The sequence below is a fragment of the Eriocheir sinensis genome, chromosome 62 (assembly GCF_024679095.1).
Source record: "Eriocheir sinensis breed Jianghai 21 chromosome 62, ASM2467909v1, whole genome shotgun sequence".
NCBI lineage: Eukaryota > Metazoa > Arthropoda > Malacostraca > Decapoda > Varunidae > Eriocheir > Eriocheir sinensis.
In genome coordinates, this window is record NC_066570.1 from 77,501 (window position 1) to 101,500 (window position 24,000).

Consider the following 24,000-nt stretch of genomic DNA (forward strand, 5'->3'; position numbering starts at 1 on the left):
GGGTGGGTGGAGGAGGAGTAGGGGTGTGAGTGGAGGCAATGGACAGGTTGAGGGAGTAGAGGTGGAGTAGTTAGGAGAGTGGAGAGTGACGGGAGAGAAGAGTGGAAGAAAATGAGATGGAGTGGAGTAGGTGTTAACGGGAGTAAGCAGGAAAGTGGAAGGAGGAGGTGGAGGAGGTGGAAAGAAGTGACAATGGCTGGTGTTGGTGGAAGAGAAAGAAGGATGGATGTGGGAATGTGGAGAAGGTGGCTAGCTGGAAAGTGGATGAGACGATAAAGGTGGAGAAATGTGGAGGGGAGGTAGTGTGGTTGATGGGAGGAAGATGAATGGGTGGGAGATAAGAAAGGGGGAGGAGGGGAGGAGAGGGAATGAAAAGAGGGAGGGGGAGGGGGTTATGTTGGGGAGTGGGGAGGGAGATGGGGAAGAAGTGGAGTGGGAAGGTGGAGGTCAGTGGGTGGGAGATAACAAAGGTGGAGGGGGGAGGTGGAGGAGCATGATGGTGGGGAGGTGGAGGTCAGTGGGTGGGAGATAACAAAAGTGGATGGGGGAGGTAGGGTGGATGAAGAGGGGGGTGAGGGGTTAAGTGGAGGAAGGAAGTGGATGAAACCATTATTTTTTTTGTTATTCTTTCAATCTTTTTTTTTCCTTTCTTCCTTTCTTTAAGCTAGTTCCTCTTCCTCTTCCTCTTCCTCTTCCTCTTCCATCTCATTTCTATTCTCCACCTTTTCTTCATTAGTATCTTCTTCTTTTCTTCTTTTTTTCCTCTTTTTCCTCTTTTCTCAAACCATCTCTTTCTTCTCTTTCCTTCCTATTTTCTTTCGCATTTTCTTCTTTTTCTTCCTCCTTATCTCTCTTATTTTTTATTTTCCTCATTTTTATTTTCATTTTGTTTTCTTCATTTCCTTTTAGTGTTATTTTCTTCTTTGGTTTCCTTCCCTTTCTTTCTTTTTTCTTTCCTTTAATTTCCTGATCTTTTTCAACCACCTCTCTCTCTCTCTCTCTCTCTCTCTCTCATCCTTTCGTGTACTTCTTCATCTTTCCACTTTTCTCTCCTTTCTCTTCTTTCTTTAATTCTTTCTCTCTCCTTCTTTCCCCGGGGCCTCGTTTAAGCCTCCCTTTCAAAGTCAAACCCATTCTCTTCTTTTCCTCCTTTCTTCTTCCTACTTTCCATCATTCTTTTCTCTGTTTCTTTCTTCGTCTTTTATCTTTCCTGTATTTCTTTATTTTTTATTTTTTGTTGCCTGGTTCCCTATTTTCTTTCATTTTTTCCTCTTCCTTTTTTTAATTTCCTCATCATTTTCTTCCTTTCTTCCGTTCTTTGCGTCTTCTCTTCTAATTCCTTCTTTCCCTCCTCCTTTCATCTTCTATTCTTCTATTCCCTTCTAAGTGCTATCCAATCCTTTCTCCATTTATCTTCTCTCCGTTTCTATCTCATTTTCCTTCCTTCCTTTGTCGTTTTCCCTCTTCTGTTCCTTCTACTTTCTTTTTCCTTCCTCCTTTCATCGTCTATTTCCTTCTCCCTCTTCTACCTATCTACCATCCACTGCTTCTTTAATCTTCTTTCTGTTTCCTGTTTTTCTTTCTTTCCTTTTCTCTTCCTTCTTCTCCCCTTCTTTCCCTTCTACCTCCCATACATTTCTTCCTTTCTCTGTCTCGTCTCTCTTCCTCTCTCTTCTTTCCTTTGTCAATTTGCTGCCTCCTTCTCTATCGTCTATGTCTTTCTTCTCCTCCTTCATCTATCTTTAATCAACTTCTACAATCCACTTCTCCTATCATCCTTTCTTTGCTTTATTTTCTGCTCCTTTTCCTCCTTTCCTTCGTCTCCTCGCTTCCTCCTTCTCTATCGTCTATGTCTTTCTTCTCCTCCTTCATCTATCTTTAATCCACTTCTCCTATCATCCTTTCTTTGTTTTATTTTCTGTTCCTTTTCCTCCTTTCCCCTTTCTTTCTTTCCCCCAACATGTCAAGGGAACGGCCATCCTCAGGTGCCCCCCCCCTTCCCCCCCTCCACCCCCAGGACAGGCAGGTAAGTGAGCTAAGTACACCTCGGGGGAACGGCGTCACCTGGGGAACACTTCAGGTAACCCAAGATCTAAAAGAGTATTAAACTTTTGCATTTTTTTTCCAAGATAATTATTTAGGTTAACCTCATGAGCCTTATTCTAATCTAACTGAACCTAATGTATGTAAATCTAACACACCAAACCTATCTCTAAATAAGAAGAGAGAAGCTAAGGTGGAGGAGAAGCGAAGAGTTAATAAGGGGAGTGAAGAAGAGGGGGAAAGAGAGAAAAGGGGAAGAGGGAGGATAATGGGGAAGAAGAGAGGTGGTTGTGGAGGGAAGAGGGCGTGAGGGGACTCAGGAAGAGGGCGGAGAAAATGAAAGGGGAAGGAGTAGAGGATCAAAATAAGAACTGAGAGAAAGAAGAACGTGAAGAAAAAGAAAATGATGATGAAATAGAAATAACAGTAGTAGTAGTAGTATTGATAACAGTAGTGGTGGTGCTGGTAATAGTAGTAGTAGTAGTAGTAGTAGTAGTAGTAGTAGTTGTAAAAAAAAAAAAAAATAAGGAAAAGGAGAATAAAAAAAGGAAAAGAAGGAAAAGAACATAACATAGTAGGAACAAGACTAGTGACAGAAGCCATGTCGATACAGCGAGGAGGAGGAGGAGGAGGAGGAGGAGGAGGAGGAGGAGGAGGGAGGTGACGTTTAACTTAACGACACAAAACACACAGGGAGGGCTTGTTTGCCATCCATCAACACACACACACACACACACACACACACACACACACACACACACACACACACACACACACACACACACATACACACGCACGGACACTCACCTGGGCGCTTACAAGAGGTAGAGGCGGTCATGGCGGGCAGGTGAGGAGTCTGAAAAAGGGAAAGTGATTTATTATTATTATTATTATTATTATTATTATTATTATTATTATTATTGATTTTGATCCTCCTTCCCTCCTTTCCCTCCCCTGCCCCTCCTTGCCCCCCTCCCCTTCTTCCTCCCTTCTACAATATAAAAGATGACAATGGGAGCAAAGATTAGGAGGAAGACGAACATGAAGGACGAGAACTGGAGGAAAAGTAAAAGTTGAAAAATAAGAAAAAAAAGATGAAGGATAAAATAGAAGAAGGAAAAGAAGACTAGGGCAGAGTAGGAACATAGATAGATAGATAGATAGATATAGATAGATAGATAGAGAGAGAGAGAGAGAGAGAGAGAGAGAGAGAGAGAGAGAGAGAGAGAGAGAGAGAATGGACGGAGATAGAAGGAAGAGGAAGAAGAGGAGGAGGAGGAGAAGACGAAAAGAAGTAGAGAAAGAAAGGAGGTGGAGGAATAGGAGGAAAAGAGAGAGAGAGAGAGAGAGAGAGAGAGAGAGAGAGAGAGAGAGAGAGAGAGAGAGAGAAAGAAAGAAAGAAAGAAAGAAAGAAAGAAAGAAAGAAAGAAAGACAGAAGCGAATGACTGAGGTGACAAGAGGATATATGAATAAATAAATGCATGAATAATTAAATACATACATAAATAAACAAATAAATTAATGATGAAAGTGAAGGAAAAAGTGAAGTACCGAGTAGTGGAAGGAACACAACATCCTCGCCATTAAGAAAAACACGAAAGGAAAAACAAGAGAAGAAAAGAAAAAGAAAAAAGAAAAAGTAAAGTCCCCCAAAAAACGAAGAAAATAACAATGAAAGAGAAAGAAAACGAAGACCACATGGGGATGGAATCGTAGGTACAAGAAAGAAAAGAAAGAAAAGAAAAGAAAAGAAATGTAGAAAATAGAGAAGAGAAGAGAACGTCATGACCAAGAAAAAAAAAAAAAAAAAAAAAAAACGGAAAAAAAACGAAAACAATAATAGTAAAAAAAAACACAAAAAGGGCTACACGAGAATGAAATATAGCAAAAAAAAATAATAATAACAATAAAATAGAGAAGAAAAGAGAACGTCATGACCAAGAAAAAAAATAAAAAATAAAAAATAAAACGAAGACAAAAATAACAAAAAAAAAATAGGGCTACACGAGAATGAGATAGAGAAGGAGAAAAAAAATAATAATAACTAAAATAAATAAATTAGGGAACAGAGAACGCCATGACCACGCAAAGAAACAGAGAAAAAGAAAAAAAAAACTTAAGACCACAAGAACAGAATCCAAATAATAAATAAACAAATAAATAAATAAATAATAACAATAAGAAACAAAGGAGAGAACATCGCAATGACCAAGAAACAAAACACGAAAACAACAACAACAACAACAACTGAGGCGACACAGAACAGGAATCATACCAGTCTTTTTATTGTTCCCGCCCACTCAATAATATAAAGTTTCGAGGTACAAATAACACTGTGATTTCTTCCTCTCGTTCTCCCGAGGCCAACACGAGCAGAACACACAGTCATCGAGAACATACTTATTATTGCTGCGGTACACGAAGAACACCACCTCACAGTTTACTTCTATTTTTTTTTTTTTTTTTTGCTCCTACTGTTTTCTTTACTGGAGGAGAATATGTAGTGTTTTTTCCTTTCATTTATTTTCCTATTTATAGTCCTTGGCCTGTCTGTGAAAAAATAACCTAACCTAACCTCGCCTCACCTCTTATATTGTTTTCATTTTTCTAATTGTTTTCTTTACTGGAGGAGAATATGTAGTGTTTTTTCCTTTCATTTATTTTCCTATTTATAGTCCTTGGCCTGTCTGTGAAAAAATAACCTAACCTAACCTCACCTCACCTCTTATATTGTTTTCATTTTTCTAATTGTTGTCTTTACTGGAGGAGAATATGTAGTGTTTTTTCCTTTCATTTATTTTCATATTTATAGTCCTTGGCCTGTCTGTGAAAAAATAACCTAACCTAACCTAACCTCACCCCTTATATTGTTTTCATTTTTCTAATTGTTTTCTTTACTGGAGGAGAATATGTAGTGTTTTTCTCTTCCTTTTTTTCATATAAATAGTTCATGGTTTGTCTCTGATCAATGAGCCTAACCTACCTCTCCTACCCCACTTTTCTTTTGTTTTCTTTGTCTGTTTTGTGTTTATAGCTTTCAACCTTTCTTGCTGACTTCCAATCTTTCTCTGTATGACCTTTCCTCTTCTTTTTCTGGGTCAGTTAGTTTTGTCTTTGAATCTATCCATCTTTCTTCTTCCTGCCTTCTTACCGATCTTTTTTTCCTCCTTTTATCTCTGTCTCTCTGTTTTGTCTTTAAATTTATCTGCCTGTCTTTCTTTCTGTCTTCCTATCCTTCTATTTTTCTTAATTTCCATCTGGTCTATCTTTGTATCTAATCATGTATATTAAATTTATCTGCCTGTCTTTCCTTCTGTCTTCCAACTTATCAATCCTTCCTTTTTTCTTAATCTCCATCTGGTCTATCTTTGTATCTAATCATGTATATCAAATTTATCTGCCTGTCTTTCTTTCTGTCTTCCAACTTATCTATCCTTCCTTTTTTTTCTTAATCTCCATCTGGTCTATCTTTTTACCTAATCATCTTTCTATATTTCAAGGCACAGTTCCTCTCCTCCCTCCTGCTTTTTGCTGTCACGTAAGGTAAGGTACAGTAAGGTAAAGTACAGTAAGGTAAGAAATAAGTCTACAAAATGACCCTCCCCCCCATATGAAAAGATATCTACAACTGACTATTATTATTCATCTTAACAGCACTCAACATTCTTCATACCATTCACTATCCTCCTCCTCTTCGTCATTCACGCTTTACTTTTTATGTATTTTAACCTGGTAGCAGCGGGGATCATGTTTCTTAATGGTCCCTCTAAGCGAGAAAAATGAGAAAAAAATCACCCCTCACACAAACCATTTCATAATATATATCAAAGCATTTATGATCAGATTATGCATCATCTATTTTGGGGGGTTGATATCATGGCACAAATTTGGCCCGTCACTGCTACACGGTAAAGCCACAAATTTGGCCCGTCGCTGCTACACGGTAAAGCCACAAATTTGGCCCGTCACTGCTACACGGTAAAGCCACAAATTTGGCCTGTCGCTGCTACACGGTAAAGCCACAAATTTGGCCCGTCGCTGCTACACGGTAAAGCCACAAATTTGGCCCGTCGCTGCTACACGGTAAAGCCACAAATTTGGCCCATCGCTGCTACACAGTTAAGTTTATGCAAGTGTCGAACAGCATTCCTTCATATCAACGCTCACTCTTCAAAACACTATCCATTATTCACACTATTGATTATCCTCCTCCTCTTCATTCACGCTTCTATTTTATGTATATTAAGTTTCTGGAAGTGACGGACAGCATTCAGACATCTCGACATCCTTCATCGACTTCAAACACCGTAAATCAACTGCACTGTAGCGGCTAGTAGAGGTCAGGAAGGACAAGCGAAGAAGAGGCATTCACGATTCACACTTTAGGGATTCTGCGCGTGACACTTTCTATTTATACCCTGACCTAACCTAACCTCACCCCCCTGATCCTAACCCAACCTAACCTCACTCCCTGATCCTAACCTAACCCCCTGATCCTAACCTAACCTCACCTCACTCCCTGATCCTAACCTAACCTAGCCTCACTCCCTGATCCTAACCTAACCTAACCTCACCCCCTGATCCTAACCTAACCTCACCTCGCTCCCTGATCCTAACCTAACCTCACCTCACCCCCTGATCCTAACCTAACCTCACCTCACTCCCTGATCCTAACCTAACCTCACCTCACTCCCTGATCCTAACCTAACCTAACCTCACTCCCTGATCCTAACCTAACCTAAACTCACTCCCTGATCCTAACCTAACCTCACCTCGCTCCCTGATCCTAACCTAACCTAACTTCACTCCCTGATCCTAACCTAACCTAAACTCACTCACTGATCCTAACCTAACCTCACCTCGCTCCCTGATCCTAACCTAACCTAACTTCACTCCCTGATCCTAACCTAACCTCACCTCACTCCCTGATCCTAACCTAACCTAACCTCACCCCCTGATCCTAACCTAACCTCACCTCACCCCCTGATCCTAACCTAACCTAACCAACATGAAATAAAACTACGAGAAAAAACAAAGCCCTCAAAACTAAATGAGCCCTCCCTACACATAGAGAGACATATCGTGACACCTCTCCTCCCGAAACTGACCTCTCTCTCTCTCTTAGCCACTCTTCTGAGCTTTTTTTTATTATATAGAGGCAATGATTAGCGGGCTTTTTTCTCATTAATATATATATTTTTTGCCTCGAGGAAGATAACAAAAGTAAAGTAAGGAAATAAAAGATGTTAAGTGAAGGAAACGAAGGTAAGGTAAGATTAAGTAAGATAAAGATAAGTGAAGTAGGATAAAGATAAGCAAAGTAAATTAAAGTAAGATAATATAAGAGAGGAAGATATAAGTAAAGTAAGGTAAGAAATAACAAGTCTACAAAATGACCTTCACCCAAATGAAACGAGAACAGGTGGGGACGTGAACAGGTACGATACGAGTGACCTTCAACCAAGTACATGTTAAGTCAATCCTTACGAATAATTAGAAGCACAGGTGTTGAATGCCATTAGTGAAAGGTAAGACGCAGGTAGGTGGAGCTTAAAAATTGGTCCTACAGGTGACGAAAAAAATATATATAAAAAGAGTAAATAAAAGGCATAGATAAAACACATGGAGAAACATGGATAAAAAGACACTTCGATAAAAAAAATACATAGAGGGAGATGGATAATTAAAAGGAAAAAAGATAGATAGATAGAAAGATAGGATAAAATTATGCAGATATTGATTTTGGAGAGAGAGAGAGAGAGAGAGAGAGAGAGAGAGAGAGAGAGAGAGAGAGAGAGAGAGAGAGAGAGAGAGAGAGAGCGTCCATTACGTAAGGCATTTAATATTCGTCTGTTATGTTTATTGTTATTATTTATCGATGGTACACTTTGAAGTAGTAAAAATAGTAGTAGTAGTAGTAGTAGTAGTAGTAGTAGTAGTAGTAGTAGTAGCGGCAGCAACTTAGCATACTTTATTTTTATTCGCCAACTCGGTATTTATTTATTTATTTATTTTTATGTATATCGATTTATCGGACTTCGCTTTTGGCTTCTCCTTGTGTCAGTGCGGAGGGGGAGGGGGAGTGAGGGAGGGAGGGGGAGGTGAGGAGGGGGAGGGGGAGTGAAGGAAGGAGGGGCAAGGTGAGGAGGGGGAGGGGGAGTGGGGGAAGGAGGGGGAAGGTGAGGAGGGGGAGGGGGAGTGAGGAAAGGGAAGGGGGGTAAAGGAATGGGAAGGGAGAGGGGGTTGATTGAGAAGACGAAGGAGAGGAGGAGGAGGCGGCGGCCGGAAAGAGGGGAGGGGAAAGGGAAGGAAGAGGGGGAATGGAACAGAAAGGAAGGTAAGGATGGAGAACGGTGGAGAAAGGAAGGGAAGAGAAGGGAGGGAAGAGAAAACAGGGAGAAAAGATTGTAAGGGAAAAGAAAAGGAAGGGAAGGGAAGAGAAATGAGGGAGAGGAAAGGGAGGTGAGGAATGGAAGAAAAGGGAAATAAGATAAGGAAATAAGTGTCAGAGAGAGAGAGAGAGAGAGAGAGAGAGAGAGAGAGAGAGAGAGAGAGAGAGAGAGAGAGAGAGAGAGAGAGAGAGAGAGAGAGAGAGAGAGAGAGAGTTAGAGAGCGAGAGAGAGAGAGAGAGAGAGAGAGAGAGAGAGAGAGAGAGAGAGAGAGAGAGAGAGAGAGAGAGAGAGAGAGAGAGAGAGAGTAGAGTATACCATTTGGATTATCACAAACTAAGCTTCGTTTCCACACACTCTCCCCCCCTTCACTAACTTCATGAAGGTGTGAATGAATAACCCAGTGCTTGTTCATTGTGTTGTTGATGTCCCCCCCCCACCCACACCCACACCCACACCCACACACAATCTCGTCGCCCATAACAAAGATCGCTGGAAGTTGTTGATAGCGTCTCCTTCCCTACACCGATCGCCCGACAGACAGACAGACAGACAGACACACAGGAAAATACACCACCACCACCACCATCACTATCATCATCGTCAGCAGCAGGAGATGGGAGCAGATGCACCAGCTGATAGATGAAAGTGTGAGGCTTCAGTGTGCAAGGGGGTGGGGGAAGGAGGGGAGGGGATGGGGAAGGGAGGGGAAGGAGAGGGAGAATGTGGGAGGTAGAGGTAGGGACAGGATGATGAGGAAGAAAATTAGGAAAACAAAGGGAAGGGAGAGAACGGAAGGAAGATGAGGGACGGAAAAGGAGGAAGGTAGGAAGTGAAGAAGAGGAGGAGGAGGAGGACGTAGGAGAGAATGCAAGTGTAAAAGGAAGGAAAGGAAAGGAGAGGAAAGGAGAGAAAAAACGGGAAAACAAAAGTAAGGAAAATAAGGGAAGGAAGAGGATGGTTAGAAGAGATGAAGAGGAGGAGGAAGAAGAGGGAAGGGTTGGGGGAACGTATAGGGAAGGGAGAAAGGGAAAGGAAGAGGAGAATGAAAAAAAAAGATAAGGGAGGAAGAAAAATGTTAGCGAAGAGAGAGAAGAGGAAGAAGAGAGGAGAGAAAGAAGGGAACAAGAGGAAGGGGCAACGAGAAACAGAGGAAAGAGAGTAATGGAGGATGGAAAGGGAAGCGAAGGGTAACGAAGGAAGGGAAGGGAAGGGAAGGGAAAGAAAGGAAGGGAAAGGAAGGGAAGGGAAGGGAAGAGGAGACACAGTGATGGGAAGGGAGAGTAAATGAAAGAGAAGAAAAGAATGGAAAGTAAAAGGAAGGGAAGAGAAGGGATAGGAGGGGAAGGGAAGGGAAGGGAAGGGAAGGGAAGAGGAGACACAGGGATGGGAAGAGAAGCAAAAAGACAAGAACAGACAAAAATAGAATAGAAGGGAAGGGAAGAGGAGGGAAGAAAATGAAAGTGAGAGGAAGGGATGAGGAGCGGAAGTAAGGTGAGAGAGAGGAAGGGGGGGTGAAGGGGAGGGAGCTTTGGACCCCCCGCGGCTCATCACCGGAAGCCACACACACACACACACACACACACAGCTCCAAACCAAAAATATAGGTGTTAGAGAGAGAGAGAGAGAGAGAGAGAGAGAGAGAGAGAGAGAGAGAGAGAGAGAGAGAGAGAGAGAGCATGGTTACAGTATATATGACAGAAATAAGGTGATGTGCTTTTAAACAACAACAACAACAACAAGTTCATTCATTCACTCATTCATGAAGAGAATGAGTGAGGGCGGAAATGGGGGGGAAGTCTGTAATACTCAAAACGATATAAATAGCCCTCTCTCTCTCTCTCTCTCTCTCTCATACACGCACACACGCACGCAAACTTGAACCATATGTGTAGAAGAAAATGATATGCTATTTCAACAACAACAATAACAACATTTACCACTACTACTACTACTACCCACCACTCCCACAGGTAACAACAAGGATAACAACAACAGCAGTAGACCCCTTGCGTGTCACCGGCCATTCTTCGCTGGTGGTGTCCGCTGAAGCAAGGAATAGCAGGGAGTCGTGTACAATAATTAACCTGTCGCGAGTGTGCGTACGATAATACATGGGTGCGGACGCGTGGACGGGGATTTCCTAGTAGTGGTGATAGTAATATTTTTTTAACGTTCTGTCAATGGCGCCGGTAGGCTCCCTTGGTGGGGTCCCAGGGCGTTGTGGCGCAGGGAAATGTTTATTGTGGCGCCATATTGCTAGGCTCATGCTGCCCCCAGGTGCTCATCTTTGATCCTCTCTTATTGGGGGTGAATATATAGGCCGGGTTGATGGGTGGTCTTCAGGACAGCATGAGGGTCGTTTTGGGCCCCTCGGCGGTGACTGAAAATCGTCAGCTTGTGGTGGCGGGCGGGACACGAACGGGGGTCTTCCTGGACGAGGCGCTCCCACGCTAACCACTCAGCCACCGCCTCCCCAGTATTAGTAAAAGTATTAATAGTATAGTTTTTTTTTTTTTACAACGAAGGAGACAGCTCAAGGGCATACAAGGAAGGAAACAATAATAAAAAAGCCCGCTACTCGCTGCTCCTAAAAAAAAGAATCATAAGAGGTAGCCGAAAGAGAGGTCAATTTCGGGAGTTGTGTTTTTTTTTATTTTTTATTTTACACAGCATGGTTTGAAAATCGAGGCGAGAAGGAGATAATGAAACAGATAAAGAAAGGAGAAAAGAAGAGGGAAGAATCGAAAATGGTTCAGCAGAGGACGAAAAGGAGGATGAGGGCAAGTTGAGGAAAAAAAAATAAATAAATAAATAAAAAATAAAAAATAAAAACGACGGAAAGAAATGAAGAGAAAGAGAAATAAAACCGAAATTTAAACCAAGATTGAAAATTAGATGCAACAACAAGAAAGAGGAAGCAAAAAGGATATAAAAAAGAAATAAAAACAAAACAAATGAAAAATAATGAAAAAAGTAAAGAAAAACAAGATATCAATACAAGAAAAAGAACAAGAAAAGATAAAAAAAACAACAAGCTTCTGGACTGGAATGTTTTGTCGCGTCATAAAAAAAGTCGATGTATTTCCTTATTTTTTATTTCAGTTTTTACTATTTTCTTCTCTCTCTCTCTCTCCATTTGATTTCAGTATTTTCATAAGATCTTGAATTTTCTTTTTTTTTCTTTCTCCTTTATTTATCTTTATATTATTTTCTTTTTTTCCACTTGACTTTTTTCTCCATGAGATGATTCAACAGAGAGAGAGAGAGAGAGAGAGAGAGAGAGAGAGAGAGAGAGAGAGAGAGAGAGAGAGAGAGAGAGGGGGGGGGGCGCCTGCGTTCAAGAAGTGTAATTTTTGTCGTTATGTAATTTATCTACGAATTTTCACAAAGTTTCGTGAGAGGAGGAGGAGGAGGAGGAGGAGGAGGTGCGGGGCGAAGGAAGAAGAGGGTGGGTGTTGTTAATGGTTGTGGAGGAGAGGAGAGGAGAGGAAAGGAGGAGGAGGAGGAGGAGGAGGAAGAAGAGTTGGAGGAGGAGTAAGCGAAAGAGAACGAGGGAAGAGGAGGAGAAAGGATAAGAAAGGACGAAGAATGGCGTGGTGGTGGTTGTGGAGAAGAGGAAGAGGAGGAGGAGGAGGAGGAGGGGGAGAGAGGAAGAGGAGGAGGAAGAGGAGGAACAGGTGGAATACAGAAGCGCACACACGCGTAAATTACAGGAAGTTTTACCTGACCACACACACACACACACACACACACACACACACACACACACACACACACGATTAAGACAACCCTGCAGCACACAAAAAGCGGCAATACTACATCACCTGGACGCCAATAAATCAATTAACAATGAATGGCCAGGTGAATGATGGCTTGAGGTGAGTGAGTGAGTGAGTGAATAAGTCAATGAGAGGGAGAGGGAGTGAGTTGTTGAGATGAGTGAGTGTGTGTGAGTGAGAGAAGGAGTGATTGAAAAGGTGTGTGTGTCTATGTGTGTGTGTGTGTGTGTTTACGTCGTGGCCTATTGCGCCGGTAGGCTTCTTCCCGGTGGATCCTGATGGCCGGTCTATGGCTTCTTCCCGGTGGGTCCTGTTGGTCGGCCCAGCCCGTTCTGGCGCAGGCGAGTGTTTATAGTGGCGCCATCTTGCATTGGCTCATGCTGCCCTCCCGGAGCTCATCTTTAATCCTAGAATCTAGAGTCCGGGTTGATAGGTGGTCTTCTGGACAGCATGTGGGTAGTTTTAAGCCACTCGGCGGCGGCTGAAAAATCCCAGCTTGGTGGCACCGGGCGGGGATTGAACTCGCGTCCTCCTGAACGCGGGGCCGTCTTGCTATCCGTTCAGCCACCGCCTACCCTGGTGTGTGTGTGTGTGTGTGTGGCGGATATATGAAAATAACTAACATCTTGCTATTACACACACACACACACACACACACACACACACACACGCAAGCTCACTCACTAAGTCGCTTATCACCAAACTCTTATTGCTTTCTTTCTTTTTTTTTTTTTTTGCGTGTGGTGAGGTAATATCCCCTTACACACCTTTTTTTAATATTATTCTTTTTTTCCTAATTATCATCACCATCATTATTATTGTTATTGTTGTTGATGATGATTGTACTGGCGACGTGGGTGTAGCAGACGTATGCTAGGGGAGAGGGTAGGGTAGGGAAAGTAAAGGAAGGGGAGAGTAAGGTGGGGTAAGGAAAGGTAAGGGTAGGTAATGGGAAGGTAAAGGAAGGGGAGAGTAAGGTGGGGTAAGGCAAGGTAAGGGTAGGGAATGGGAAGGTAAAGGAAGGGGAGAGTAAGGTGGGGTAAGGCAAGGTATGGGTAGGGAATGGGAAGGTAAAGGAAGGGGAGAGTAAGGTGGGGTAAGGCAAGGTAAGGGAGGATATCAGGAGAGGTAAGAGGTAGGGAGGGAACCATGAAGACGGACAGGTAGGGATAGAAAGGGGAAAATGTAAACAAAAGGGGGAAGAGAGAAGCGAAATAGAGGAACGAGTAAGGAAATAAGGAAGGAAGAAAGTGAAAGCACAGATTAAAGGTAAGTTTATCAAGGTGCTCCGGTGTCGTAATCAGGCGCAGGTAATTAGAGAGCTTCACTGCACACAGGTGAGCGAGAGGTGCGCCAGGTGGGAAGTGGACAGGTGTGGCGGCGGGCAGGTGACGGGTTAATGACATGCTCAACGCACTCAAGGAAAGGGAAAGTGGATAAGTAGGAAAAAAAAGGTAGAAAAGTATAGGAAAAAAGTGATGAATTTTTTTTTTACGTGAGGTTGTACGGAAAAGTTATTGTTGTTGTTGTTGTCGTAAGTGTTGTTGTTGTTGTCTTGTTGTTAGTGTTGTTGTTGTTGGTGGTAGCAGTGGTGGTAGTAGTAGTAGTAGTAGTTGTAGCAGTAGTAGTAGTAGTAGTAGTAGTAGTAGATGAAGAAGATGGTGAAGAAGAAAGAGAAGAAAAAGTAGTAGTAGTAGCAGTAACGGTGGTGGTGGTAGTAGTGGTAGTAGTAGTAGTAGTAGTAGTTGTTGTTGTTGTAGCACTAATGAACACAATTAGAGCAAGATAATGATGAAACTAATTATTTAACTTACAAAAAGGGTGACGGACAATTTTAATAAGCAAATGAACAAAACATTATATGCTCTCTCTCTCTCTCTCTCTCTCTCTCTCTCTCCAGGTGACTCAGGTGTGCCGAGCTTGGGACACCACCACCACCATCACCACCCCATTATCCCCCTACCACCATCACCACCTCCACCACCCATCACCCATCCCACCACCACCACCACCACCATCACCCATCCCACCACCACCACCACCTGGCCGCCACTCAACATTCAGCATCATCACCTATTTTACCCAGGTGTGGCTGCATCCTCACACACACACACACACACACACACACACACACACACACACACACACACACACACACACACACACACACACACACACACACCTTTTCCTACAATAATCTAGTAAATAAAAGCGGTAAAGGTATATAGATATGACAGGAAAAATAGAATGGGTAAATATAGGTGTTAAAAGGAGCTAGGTAAGACAAAACTAGTTAGCTATGACAGATAAGATAAAAATAGATAGGCAAGGTAGTAGGTAGGTAAGATAGTTAAGATAAAAGTAGATAGGTAAGATAATTAAGATAGAGTAGTAGATACATAACTAAAGACGATGAAAGTAGATAGGTAAGATAGTTAAGATAATTAAGATAAAAAAGATAGTTAAGATAAATAGTAGATACGTAACTAAAGACGATGAAAGTAGATAGGTAAGATAGTTAAGCTAAAAGTAGATAGGTAAGATAATTAAGATAAAAAAGATAGTTAAGATAAAGAGTAGTAGATACGTAACTAAAGACGATGAAAGTAGATAGGTAAGATAGTTAAGATAAAAGTAGATAGTTAAGATACTAGATACGAAAATAAAGACGCTAAAAGAAGATAGGTAGAAGATAATGAAGCAGGGAGATGTGAAGGTGGGGTTTACTTCTTCACTTACGCTACACACACACACTTACATACTTACATACTTACACACGTTACGTACACACAGTGGCCGGGGCGCACATGACCTTCGCCCCTGACTCGCTTACACACACCTGCAAAAATGGAAAGAACACAGGTTAAAACAATGAAGCCAACATTAGCAGCAGTAGTAGTAGTAGTAGTAGTAGTAGTAGTAGTAGTAGTAGTAGGAGGAGGAGGAGGAGGAGGAGGAGGAGGTGAAGAGGAGGAGGGGTGTAGCAGCAGCAGTAGTAGTAGTAGTAGTAGTAGTAGTAATAGCAGTAGTAGTAATAACAAAAATAATAGTAATAATAATAATAATCAACCTCACCGGAGCAATTAAAAACAAGTTCACACAACATAACACTACTAACAGAATCTTCACAGACACAATGATTCCCGCCTTCACCCAAATTATAAGGAAATTAATAGGGAAATGCGAGGAAAATAAGGACAATGCCAAGGGTAGGCAAGGAAAGGACAGCATGCAAAGTGACGGAGAACAAAGAAATAAAAAAAAAGGTCAAAGGAAAGGATGATAAAGAAATATGCGAAGTGAGAGAAAACAAAAGTAGGATAATTAAGAAAACAAAACAATAGGTGAAAAAATAAAGAAAAAATACCTGTGTGTGAAAGAAAATAAGTGTAGAACGAGGATGAATAATGCATAACAGATACATAGAAGGGAAGATGAAAAAATGTGCAAAATGACAGAAAACAAAAGTAGGATAATTAAGAAAAACAAAACAATAGGTAGAAAAGAAGAAAACTCACGTGTGTGTGAAAGAAAATAAGTGTAGAACGAGGATGAATAATGCATAACAGATACATGGAAGGGAAGATGAAGAAATGTGCAAAATGACAGAAAACAAAAGTAGGAGATAATTAAGAAAAACAAAGCAATAGGTGAAAAAAGAAGAAAAATTACGTGTGTGTGAAAGAAAACAAGTGTAGAACGAGGATGAATAATGCATAACAGATACATGGAAGGGAAGATGAAGAAAATGTGCAAAATGACAGAAAACAAAAGTTGGAGATAATTAAGAAAAACAAAACAATAGGTAAAATAAAGAAAAAATACCTGTGTGTGAAAGAAAATAAGTGTAGAACGAGGATGAATAATGCATAAGAGATACATGGAAGGGAAGATGAAAAAATGTGCAAAATGACAGAAAACAAAAGTAGGATAATTAAGAAAAACAAAACAATAGGTAGAAAAGAAGAAAAATTACCTGTGTGTGAAAGAAAATAAGTGTAGAACGAGGATGAATAATGCATAACAGATACATGGAAGGGAAGATGAAAAAATGTGCAAAATGACAGAAAACAAAAGTAGATAATTAAGAAAAACAAAACAATAGGTAGAAAAGAAGAAAAATTACCTGTGTGTGAAAGAAAATAAGTGTAGAACGAGGATGAATAATGCATAACAGTTAAATGGAAGATGGAGGTATAACGAGAGAACAGATGTGTGAGAAAATAACCGAAAAAAATTATAGGGAAGAAATAGAAAAATGACTCACCAAAAGAAAAACGAGCAGGCAGGTGTGTGTGTGTGTGTGTGTGTGTGTGTGTGTGTGTGTGTGTGTGTGTGTGTGTGTGTGTGTGGGTAGGAAAAAAAAAGAAAATTCACGTGTGCAATGACAGGAAAAATACATGAACAAGAACCAGACCAACAGGAAAAGAACGAGAAAGACAGAACAGTTGTATAGAGGCGATAAAGATCATGAAAATGTGTTTGAAAAGAGGGAAAACGAGGGGAGGAATGAGTTGAATACACGAAGAAAGAAAGAAAATAGGGAAATAAAAAAGGGAGGTGAAGTAAACAAGAAAAGCAATTAGAAGTTATGTGAATGAGATAGAAAGGAAAGAGTGACAGAAAAAAATGAAAATGTGTTTGAATAGAAGGAAAACGAGGGGAGGAATGAGTTGAATACACGAAGAAAGAAAGAAAATAGGGAAATAAAAAAGGGAGGTGAAGTAAACAAGAAAAGGGATTAGAAGTTAAGTGGATGAGATAGAAAGGAAAGAGGGACAGAAAAAAATGAAAATGTGTTTGAAGAGAAGGAAAACGAGGGGAGGAATGAATGAGATGAATACAGGAAGGAGAAAGAAAATAGGGAAATAAAAAAGGGAGGTGAAGTAAACAAGAAAAGGGATTAGAAGTTATGTGAATGAGATAGAAAGGAAAGAAAGACAGAAAAAAATGAAAATGTGTTTGAAGGGAAGGAAAACGAGGGGAGGAATGAGTTGAATACACGAAGAAAGAAAGAAAATAGGGAAATAAAAAGGGAAGGTGAAGTAAACAAGAAAAGGGATTAGAAGTTCTGTGGATGAGACAGAAAGGAAAGAGGGACAGAAAAAAAATGAAAATGTGTTTGAAGAGAAGGAAAAGGAAAATTGAAATAGCAAGTGTGTGAAGAGGAAAAATAAAAATAACGGTTGACAGGAAAGGAGGAAAATGAGAAGAATGAGACAGACGGAAAAAAAAAAAATAAATAAATAAATAAATAAATAAAAATAATAATAATAAAAGTGGAAATTCAATACAACGAAGAAAAATAAGGTAAAGTAAAAAAAAAAAATTAGGTGCAGACGCAAAAAAAAAATTAAGATAGAAAAACATGGAGGAGAAAAAGACGAAAAAAAAAGAAAGAAAATGAAACAGGTTAAAAATAGAAGATAAGAAAAAATGAAGATGGGAAGAAAAAGCGAAAAAGAGAAGAGGCTGAAAAAGAAGATAGAAAAAAATAAAGATATGAAAAACGAAAAAAAGGCTAAGATAGAAAAATGAAGATAGGAAGAAAAAACGAAAAAGAGAAGAGGCTGAAAAAGAAGATAGAAAAAAATAAAGATAGGAAAAACGAAAAAAAGGCTAAGATAGAAAAATGAAGATAGGAAGAAAAAACGAGACTAAAAAAGATAGGAAAAACGAAAAAAAGGCTAAGATAGAAAAATGAAGATAGGAAGAAAAAACGAAAAAAAAAGAAGATAGAAAAAAATAAAGATAGGAAAAAACGAAAAAAAAAGAAAAAAAGCTGAAAAAGATGGAAAAAATAAAGATAGAAAAACGCAAATAAAAGAAGAGGCTAAAAAAGAAAAAAAAAAGAAAGCAAAAAACGAAAAAGAAAGAAAAGGCTAAAAAAAGATAGAAAAAAATTAAGATAGAAAGAAAAACGAAAAAAAGAAAACGCTAAAAAAAGAAGATAGAAAAAATAGAAAGGAAAAACGAAAAAAAGGCTCAAAAGATAGAAAAGAAATAAAGATAGAAAGAAAAAACGAAAAAAAAGGGCAAAAAAAAAGAAGATACAAAATCGAAAAAACAAAACAAAGAAAAACAAACAAAACAAAACAGGTATGAGAAGAATCAATGAAGCAAAACAAAAAAAAAGAAAAAAAAATCAAATACGCACACACACACACACGCACACATACACACACGCATACACACACACAAAAAAAAAATATGATTGTGTAAGAGAGAAAACGAGGAAGAGAACAAGAACAAGAAACAAGGAATCAAATAACAGCAAAAAGAGAGATAGAGAAAAAGAAAGATTGTAAGAACTAGAACATGAACGAGTATAATACAAGACAAACGAAGACAAAATTGAAGACATGATAAAGGTAGAACAGGTATGAGAGAGAGAGAGAGAGAGAGAGAGAGAGAGAGAGAGAGAGAGAGAGAGAGAGAGAGAGAGAGAGAGAGAGAGAGAGAGAGAGAGAGAGAGAGAGAGAGAGAGAGAGAGAGAGAGAGAGAGTCTTAATTAGCATCATCATCTTTCTTCTTTTTCTTCCTCTTCTCCTTCCCCATTTTCTTCGTCTTTTTTCTTCTTCTTCTTCAGAGAGAGAGAGAGAGAGAGAGAGAGAGAGAGAGAGAGAGAGAGAGAGAGAGAGAGAGAGAGAGAGAGAGAGAGAGAGAGAGAGAGAGAGAGAGAGAGAGAGAGAGAGAGAGAGAGAGGAGCAGGAAAGAAAGAGGAAGGTGAGCAAGATATCACCGAAGAAGAACAGCAATAACAGACACAAGAGGGAGGAAGATGAGCAAGATAATGAAGGAGAACAAGAGGAGAGGAAGCGGAGGAAGATTACCATGATCAGTGTGGCCGCAAGAGGCGAGACGGGGCGAGAGTGACGAGAATCAGGCACGCAGATGAAGGGGGAAAAAAAGAGGGGAAAAAAAAGAAGAGGAAAAAACGTGGTGAGTGCAGGAACAGACGCTCATCTCCAACCGCAAAGAAGAGGAAGAAAGAGACGAAGAAAATGGGGAAGGAGAAGAAGAGGAAGAAAAAGAAGAAAGATGATAGTGCTAATTAAGACGCAGATAATGAAGAAGATGAAGAAGAAAGAGACGAAGAAAATAGAGAAGAAAGAGAAGAAGAAAAAGATGAGTGCTAATTAAGACGCAGATAATGAAGAAGAAGAAGAAGAAGAAGAAGAAGAAGAAAGAGACGAAGAAAATAAAGAAGGAGAAGAAGAAAAAGATGACGGTGTTAATTAAGACGCAGAAAATGGATAATAATAATAATAATAATAATAATAATAATAATAATAATAATAATAATAATAATAATAATAAGAAGAAGAAGAAGAAGAAGAAGACGATGATGGTGTTAATTAAGAAGCAGAAAATGGAGAAGAGAAAATAAGAAGAAGAGAAAGATGAAGATAGGCAGAGGAGGAGGAGGAGGAAAAGAAGAAAAACAAGGTGATGATATTAATGAAGTAGACGAAGATAAAAATAACGAAGATGGTAATAAAGATAATGTAGATGATGGAGAAGAAAAAGCAGTCTGGTAACTTAAGCAGGAGACGAGACGAAAGCGAAACATGACTGAGACAGGACTAACACAGGAGGAAAAGAGAGAGACGGGAATAACAACAAGACGAAAACAGGAATGGAACAAGAAAGAAAAGAACAGGTGTGGAAAATGACAGAAAATAAATGAATCATGAGAAATATACCTGTGGAAGACGAGGGGAAGATGAAGGTGAGGTAAAGTGAAGTGAAGGAAAAAAAAATAAATAAATAAATAAGGACGAAAACAGGAATGGAACAAGAAAGAAAAGAACAGGTGTGGAAATGACAGAAAACAAATGAACCACGAGAAATATACCTGTGGAAGACGAGGGGAAGATGAAGGTGAGGTAAAGTGAGGTGAACAAGGAACAAGAAAAAAACAATTAAGGACGAAAACAGGAATGGAACAAGAATGACAAGAACAGGTGTGGAAAATGACAGAAAATAAAAGAACTATGAGAAATATACCTGTGGAAGACGAGGGGAAGATGAAGGTGAGGTAAGGTAAGAAAAAGAAAATAATAAGGACGAAAACAGGAATGGAACAAGAATTACAAGAACAGGTGTGGAAAATGACAGAAAATAAAAGAACCATGAGAAATATACCTGTGGAAGACGAGGGGAAGATGAAGGTGAGGTCAGGTGAGGTGAAGGAAAAAAAAAAAATAATAAATAAATAAATAAGGACGAAAACAGGAATGGAACAAGAAAGAAAAGAACAGGTGTGGAAAATGACAGAAAATAAAAGAACCATGAGAAATATACCTGTGGAAGACGAGGGGAAGATGAAGGTGAGGTCAGGTGAGGTGAAGAAAGAACAAGGAAAAAAAAAACGACGAAAACATGATTGGAACACGAACAACAAAACACAACACGACAAAAACATGTTTGGGACAGGATAACAACAGGACAAAACCATGACCGGAACAAGAACAACATCAACAGGACGAAAACAGAAGTAGGAAACGCAACTCAAGCACACAAACAAAACAGGTATACCGTACAAACAAACAAACAGGCAAATCAAAACAACAACAAAAACAAACAAACTCAACCCTAAACAAAAGCCAAATCACGTCACGCCACAAACACAGAAACAAACACTTCCTTGAGATGCCCCCGAGCGATGAAACAGGTCAACACACACACACACACACACACACACACACACACACACACACACACACACGAATCTCTAGCAATAGTATCCAAGGAAGAGGAAGAAGAGGAGGAGGAGGAGGAGGAGGAGGAGGTGGGAAAGAAAGGGGAAGGAAACCAAGAAGAGGGAGAAACAGAGGAAAGAGGAAAGATATGATGAAAAGATAAAAGGAAAGGAAGAAAGGAAGGAAGGAAGGAGATTGGGATGAAGGATGAGACGAAGGAAAGGAAGGAGAAAAGGACAACTGTAGGAAAGGAAGGGAGGAAGGAAAGACTGAGGAAACGAAGGGAGGGAAGAGTAGACAAAAGAAAGGAAGGAAGGAAAGGAGAAAAATAAACGAAATGAAGGAAAGGAATGGAGGAAGGGAAGACGAAGGAAAGGAAACAGGGAAGGGAGGAGAAAAAAAGGAAAAGGAAAAAATAACGAAGGTAATAAAGAAAGGAAAGAGAGGCACGAAGGGAAGATAATGGATTGGAAGAAGGGAAGAGGGGAAAACAAACAAACAAACAAACAAACAGTAACATAGACAGCAAAGCAACAGAAGGAAAGGAACATGGAACAGACAAGAGAAGCACATAGCCAGCCCTTCTTCTTCCTCTCCTCCTCCTCCTCCTCCTTGTCTCCGCCCGGCACCCCATCGATCTCACCGCCTCATATCTCGGCTTTTCTGTTCCTCGTGTAATTCTCGTACACCCTGCACCAAGGACAGGCTGTGGGCAGGCTGGGCGGGCAGGGAGCCATCTGTACCCTCCCTTACACCCTCCTCCCGCACCCTATTTCCACCTGACACCCTCATGTTTTTGTTCACCCTAAAGTCTGACCTTACAGCCTGATATGTGTACACTGGGCGGATGCTGCGTTTGTACACTCTCTTACACCCTTTTCCTACACCCTGTTCTAACCTTCTTGCACCCTGGAACAAGTGTGAGGATTGGGCATAATACCTTCCTCATGCTGTGTTTCCTATACCCATTTCACACCCTTAAAATAATTGTGTAATGGTTAGATATGGATAGAAGCATATACACCCTCTCCTACACCCTCTCCTACACCCGATATCCACCTTCTTACACCCTGAGAACAAGTGTGAGGGTTGAGCAAGTATTACACTTTTTCCTCTGTGTCTAACTCTTCGTCTGTCCCCAGGAGTAAGCGTGGAGAAGGGACAACATAGGGGAACAACAGCTCTCTATGACTTCCTATCTATTCTGCGTTAATATCCTCTGCGTATAACTCTTCGTGTGTCACCAGGAGTAAGCGTGGAAAAGGGACAACATAAGGGAACAACAGCTCTTTACGACTTCCTATCTATTCTGCGTTAATATCCTCTGCGTCTAACTCTTCGTGTGTCACCAGGAGTAAGCGTGGAAAAGGGGCAACATAGGGGAACAACAGCTCTCTACGACTTCCTATCTATTCTGCGTTAATATCCTCTGCGTATAACTCTTCGTGTGTCACCAGGAGTAAGCGTGGAAAAGGGACAACATTTGGCAACAATAGCTCTTTACAACTTCTTATCTATTCTGCGTTAATATCCTCTGCGTATAACTCTTCGTGTGTCCCCAGGAGTAAGCGTGGAAATGGGACAACATAGGGGAACAACAGCTCTTTACAACTTCTTATCTCTTCTGCGTCTAATTCTACCTCGTCGTCAGGAGGATTAAAAGTGATATCGAATAGCTATACAACCACAGCGCATGACTGGGTACGTTAGGTTAGGTTAGGTTAGGTTAGGTTAGGTTAGGTTAGGTTAAGTTAGGTTAGGTTAGGTTAAGTTAGGTTAGGTTAGGTTAGGTTAAGTTAGGTTAGGTTAGGTTAGGTTAGGTTAGGTTAGGTTAGGTTAGGAGCAGAAGAGAACGAAAGAATGATCAATTAAAAGAAACTAATTTGGTGAGCTGGTAGAGACGGAGGGGAAGGAGGAGAGGAAGGGAGAGAAAGACGACTGAGGAGGAAGAGGCCCATGGCATATAAACACCAACAAACAAACACACCACGCCTTTTTGATGTCTCGTGTGTGTGTGTGTGTGTGTGTGTGTGTGTGTGTGTGTGTGTGTGTGTTGGAGGAGCGGAAAAGGCAGAAAAAAGTACAAGAACCAGAAGAGCCTAAAGTATTGCTGCCTCGTCTTCCTTAGCTCCTCCTCCTCCTCCTCCTCCTCCTCCTCCTCTCTTGTTGATGTTCCTTGGCGCTCACACACTTCGCCTCCTTTCCTTCCTTCTGTTGGGTACTGCTGTGTGTGTGTATGTGTGTGTGTGTGTGTGTGTGTGTAATAAGCAGTCTGTTGTTGATCCATGTCTCCTCCCTCCCCCCCCCCCCCTTCTACCAGTCACCCCCTCCACTTCCCGCCAAAATTCCACAATAAAGAAGAAAAACAAAATGAGGAAAAAAGAAGAAAAATATGAAGAAAGAAAAAAAAGTAAAAGAACAGCTGTAGAAAGTTTATATATATTAAAGAAATGATGAGTAAGAAAGAAAATATGTATATGAAACAAAGAAAGAAAATATATATATGAAACAAAGAAAGAAAATATATGAAACAAAGAAAGAAAATATATATATGAAACAAAGAAAGAAAATATATATATGAAGCAAAGGAAGAAAATATATATATGAAACAAAGAAAGAAAATATGTATATGAAACAAAGAAAGAAAATATATATATGAAACAAAGAAAGAAAATATGTATATGAAACAAAGAAAGAAAATATATATATGAAACAAAGAAAGAAAATATGTATATGAAACAAACAAAGAAAATATATATATGACACAAGATTAGAAAAGCGACACAGTGAGAAAATATGAAGGGAGAAAAAGAAGAAAAAGATGAAAAAAGTAATTAAAAGAAATGATTAAGAAAAAATATATATATGAAAAAAACGCCGAGAAAAGAAAACGAAAGAAAGATCAATTATAAGAAACAGTAGTTGGCTGAGCTGGTACAGGAGGAAGAGGAGGAGGAGGAGGAAGACGACTGAGGAGGAGGAGGAGGAGGAGGAGGAGTAAGCTCAGAAATAAGAGGAAAGGGCGCGCGATGTTGCCACGTCTCAACACTCAGCAACAGGAAAATCTAATTCGACTTTCT

At 40.2% G+C, this 24,000-nt stretch overlaps 1 protein-coding gene across 1 annotated transcript in view; it reads right to left on the bottom strand.

The window, feature by feature from the left end:
• The window catches only part of LOC126986575 (collagen alpha-1(I) chain-like), an 80,300-nt gene extending 65,261 nt beyond the window's left edge, over positions 1 to 15,039 (bottom strand). The window contains exons 1-2 of the mRNA XM_050842836.1: positions 14,990 to 15,039; positions 2,851 to 2,899 (exon numbers count right to left, since the gene is read on the bottom strand). The gene's annotated coding sequence lies outside the window, so the exon portion shown is untranslated. The remainder of the gene's footprint in view (positions 1 to 2,850; positions 2,900 to 14,989) is intronic.
• Positions 15,040 to 24,000: the final 8,961 nt, after the last annotated feature.